The sequence below is a fragment of the Palaemon carinicauda genome, chromosome 1 (assembly GCF_036898095.1).
Source record: "Palaemon carinicauda isolate YSFRI2023 chromosome 1, ASM3689809v2, whole genome shotgun sequence".
Taxonomy (NCBI): domain Eukaryota; kingdom Metazoa; phylum Arthropoda; class Malacostraca; order Decapoda; family Palaemonidae; genus Palaemon; species Palaemon carinicauda.
Window position 1 is genome coordinate 113,056,810 of NC_090725.1, and position 5,019 is coordinate 113,061,828.

Here is a 5,019-nt window from a genome sequence, read left to right on the forward strand (position 1 = left end):
GAAGATCGATGTGAGGAATGCGTTGGGCTTTCGGAATTCGATTTTATCGAATTCCAGAAATATACACGTAGGCTAGAGAGAGATAGAGTCAGGAGAAGTTCATCTCGTTCAGTTGATTTTTCCTCTCCTCATGCCCCACAACCTATTCCTTCCCCTGTAGTGGTTGCTCCTAAGCCCCCTTCTGGCACTCAGGAACCTTCGATGGCGGATATGATGCGTGCCATCCAAGCTCTGGGTGAGAGAGTTGAGTCCTTGGCTAGTGACCGTAACCAGCTCATGGCGGACGTCAAGGAGCTGAAGTGTAAGAGTGCAGTGGGAAGTGATAAAGTGAGTGATAGTGTTGTGGATAGTGTTGCGCTTGAGGGTTCGTCTGTTCGTGCCTGTCGTCCTCCTAGTCCGGGACCTCTTGCAAGCTCCCAAGTCCAGGGGAGAAGCAATGTCGTACGACCAATGGGTTCGAGAGGCTTTAATCAGCGAACAGACGTTCCCTCCGTGGTTTCGGGCGTATCTACCCAAGATCGCCCCACCCACACAGAGACGAGAGAGCCCATTTATTCCTCGTCTGCGGAAGAGGTTTCTCGTAAGAAACCATGGACCAAGGTCTCACGACCTCTTAAGCGCAAGTCGGTCCCTTCCGCGCAAGTCCAACGGCCCAGTTGTAGCCACTGGGTCAGTTCGGACTCGCTGCAGTCTTCCGATGACTGCTCACCTCCTAAGAGAGGCAAAGCGGTACCGCCTCAGGCAGTTACACCGTCTGTCGCCGCACCTGCTCCTGCAGACCCTAAGTGGTCTTTGCTGCAGACCATGCAGTACCAATTAACGTCTCTGATGCAGGACTTTCGTGCGGAGAAGGTTGCTGCTGCACCAACCTCTTGCCTACAACCAACCACGGTTGTGCGTCCTGTGGACGCTGAGGCGACCTTCTTGCGCACTCCAGCTGAGAGAGTCCCGCCACCCATGCGTTCCAGTGTACCCTGCCAGCCGCATGTTGACGTTCAGCGACGCACGGAACCTTCCGTTGACGTTCGCGAGGTACAACAACCGTCAGAGTTGTTTTGTTTTGACGCGGTGCGTCAACATCCGCAACCCAGTGTGGTTGCCTCTGCTCTCCCACATCAGACTAGACAGTCTGGAGTAGACGCTGTGCGTCCCCGCGCTGCTATGGTTGTTGCCAGCTCACAGACTGGGCAACAGTTCCATGACGTTGCGTCCGGTTCAGTCACGCGTGCACCCGTGCGACCGGACTCAGCTGACCAGCCGATACCTACTCCATTGCCGCTTCCTCCTCAATTCTCGGATGATGGATTCTCTAATGATGACGATGCGGCACACGTTGATGAACCTCATTCGGACCTTGACGAGCCCAAGTCCACGCAACCCTCTTTGGACTTTAGAAAAGTTCTTGCTCTGTTCAAAGAGATGTTTCCGGACCAGTTTGTGTCTGTGGCTCCACGCTCTCCTCCGTCAGAGTTTGCTTTAGGTACGCAGTCATCCTCGCCTGCCTTTACGAGACTCGTCCTCGCACGCTCGTCCAAGAGAGCTTTACGAGTTTTAGGAGATTGGATGCAGTCCAAAAAGAGTCTAGGGAAGACAGCCTTTACGTTTCCCCCTGCTAAACTCTCTTCCAGATCGAGCGTCTGGTATGCCACGGGAGAAGTTCTCGGCTTGGGAGTTCCTGCCTCTGCCCAGGGCGACTTCTCAAGTCTTGTAGACTCTCCCCGCAGGCTAGCCATGAGACGCTCTAAGATATGCTGGTCACCTTCGGACCTAGACCATCTGTTGAAAGGAGTATTTAGAACCTTCGAGGTCTTCAACTTTTTGGACTGGTATCTGGGATCTTTGAGCAGGAAGATCTCCCCGACTGAGAAGGAATCTTCCTTGCTCATCATGTACTGCATGGACAAGGCCATACGTGACGGATCTAGTGAGCTTGCTGCATCGTTCGTATCCGGAGTCCTCAAGAAGCGTGAGAACCTTTGCTCTTTCCTGTCAGCTGGAGTGACACCGTGTCAAAGATCAGAACTTCTGTTTGCTCCTCTCTCTAAGTGCCTTTTTCCAGAGGACTTGATTAAGGAGATTGCTGCTTCTTTGATACAGAAGGACACCCATGACCTGGTTGCGTCCTCTGCCCGCAAAGCCACCCCTTTGCCTACCTTGTCAAGACCAAGGATGGACACTCCAGCGTCCAGATTTATTCCGCCCTTTCGTGGCAGAGCCTCCAGCAGAGGAGGTGCTCGTGCCGAAGGGAGACGTGGGAAGAAGAAAGGAACCAAGTCCTTTAAAGGCAGAGTCTGACTGCCACCTTCTTCAGACAGCAGTGGGAGCCAGACTCAAGAACTTCTGGCAGACCTGGGAGAAGAGAGGCGCAGATGCACAATCTGTGAAGTTGCTCAGAGAGGGGTACAAGATCCCGTTTGTACGAAAACCCCCTCTAGCAACGTCTCCCATCGATCTCTCTCCCAGGTACAGAGAGGAAGACAAGAGACGAGCATTGAAACAGGAGGTGTCTCTCTTGCTAGAAAAGGGAGCGGTAGTCAAAGTCCTGGACCATCAAACCCCGGGCTTCTACAACCGTCTCTTCTTAGTGGTAAAGAAGACAGGAGGGTGGAGGCCGGTGCTAGACGTCAGTGCGCTGAATGTCTTTGTCACAAAGCAGACGTTCGCCATGGAGACCACAAAGTCCGTTCTAGCAGCGGTCAGAAGGGAAGACTGGATGGTCTCTTTAGACCTAAGGGACGCATACTTTCACGTCCCCATCCACCCAGACTCCCAACCTTTTCTGAGATTCGTTTACGAAAAGGTTGTCTACCAGTTTCAAGCCCTGTGCTTTGGCCTAAGCACAGCTCCTCTTGTGTTTACGAGGCTGATGAGGAATATAGCCAAATTCCTTCATTTAGCGGACATCAGAGCCTCCCTCTATTTGGACGACTGGCTTCTAAGAGCTTCTTCCAGTCGTCGCTGTCTGAAGGATCTAAAGTGGACTCTAGATCTGACCAAGGAATTGGGTCTCCTGGTCAATATGGAAAAGTCTCAAGTGGTCCCATCCCAAACTATTGTGTATTTAGGGATGGAGATTCACAGTCTAGCTTTTCGGGCTTTTCCGTCGGCCCCCAGAACAAGTCAAGCCCAGTTATGCATCCAGAACATGCTGAAGAAGGAACGATGTTCAGTCAGGCAGTGGATGAGTCTGATAGGGACACTATCATCCCTGGAACAGTTCGTATCGTTAGGAAGACTACACCTCCGTCCTCTTCAATATCACCTAGCTGTTTACTGGAAAAAGGACAAGACGCTAGAAGCGGTCTCGATCCCCATTTCCGAGAAGATGAAGTCTTCCCTGACTTGGTGGAAGGACAGTATCAGCCTCAGAGAGGGTCTGCCCCTGGCTGTTCAGACTCCCAACCACGTTCTCTTCTCGGACGCATCGGACACGGGCTGGGGCGCGACATTAGACGGTCGGGAATGCTCGGGAACTTGGAACTCGAGTCAAAGGACAATGCATATCAACTGCAAGGAGCTACTGGCAGTTCATCTGGCCTTGAAAAGCTTCAAGTCTCTCCTTCAAGGCAAAGTGGTGGAGGTGAACTTGGACAACACCACGGCTTTGGCGTACATCTCCAAGCAAGGAGGGACCCACTCTATGACGTTGTACGAGATCGCAAGGGACCTCCTCACCTGGTCAAAAGATCTAAACATTTCTCTAGTAACGAGGTTCATCCAAGGCAACTTGAATGTCATGGCAGATTGCCTCAGTCGGAAGGGACAAATCATTCCAACAGAATGGACCCTACACAAGGATGTGTGCAAGAGACTGTGGGCCACATGGGGCCAGCCTACCATAGATCTCTTCGCAACCTCGATGACCAAGAGGCTCCCAATATATTGCTCACCAATCCCGGACCCAGCAGCAGTTCATATAGATGCCTTTCTCCTAGATTGGTCACATCTAGACCTATATGCATTCCCCCCGTTCAAGATTGTCAACAAGGTACTGCAGAAGTTCGCCTCTCACGAAGGGACAAGGTTGACGTTAGTTGCTCCCCTCTGGCCCGCGAGAGAATGGTTCACCGAGGTACTTCGATGGCTAGTAGACGTTCCCAGAACTCTTCCTCTAAGGGTGGACCTTCTACGTCAGCCACACGTAAAGAAGGTACACCAAGGCCTCCACGCTCTTCGTCTGACTGCCTTCAGACTATCGAAAGACTCTCGAGAGCTAGAGGCTTTTCGAAGGAGGCAGCCAGGGCGATTGCTAGAGCAAGGAGGACATCCACCCTTAGAGTCTACCAATCGAAGTGGGAAGTCTTCCGAAACTGGTGCAAGTCAGTATCAGTATCCTCGACCAGTACCTCTGTAACTCAAATAGCTGACTTCCTTTTATACCTGAGGAAAGAAAGATCTCTTTCAGCTCCCACTATCAAGGGTTACAGAAGCATGTTGGCATCAGTCTTCCGTCACAGAGGCTTAGATCTTTCCAACAACAAAGATCTACAGGACCTCCTTAAGTCTTTTGAGACCACGAAGGAGCGTCGTTTGGCTACACCTGGTTGGAATTTAGACGTGGTACTAAGATTCCTCATGTCAGAAAGGTTCGAGCCGCTACAATCAGCCTCCTTTAAAGATCTCACTTTAAAGACTCTTTTCCTGGTTTGCTTAGCCACAGCTAAAAGAGTCAGTGAGATTCACGCCTTCAGCAGGAACATCGGATTTTCATCTGAGACGGCTACATGTTCTTTACAACTTGGTTTTCTAGCCAAAAACGAGCTACCTTCTCGTCCTTGGCCGAAATCGTTCGATATTCCAAGCCTATCAAATATGGTTGGAAATGAACTAGAAAGAGTCTTATGCCCTGTGAGAGCTCTTAAGTTCTATTTAAGACGAACTAAACCTTTACGAGGACAGTCAGAAGCTTTATGGTGTTCTGTTAAGAAACCATCTTTGCCTATGTCAAAGAATGCTTTATCCTATTTTATCAGACTGTTAATACGAGAAGCTCATTCCCATCTGAGTGAGGAAGACCAA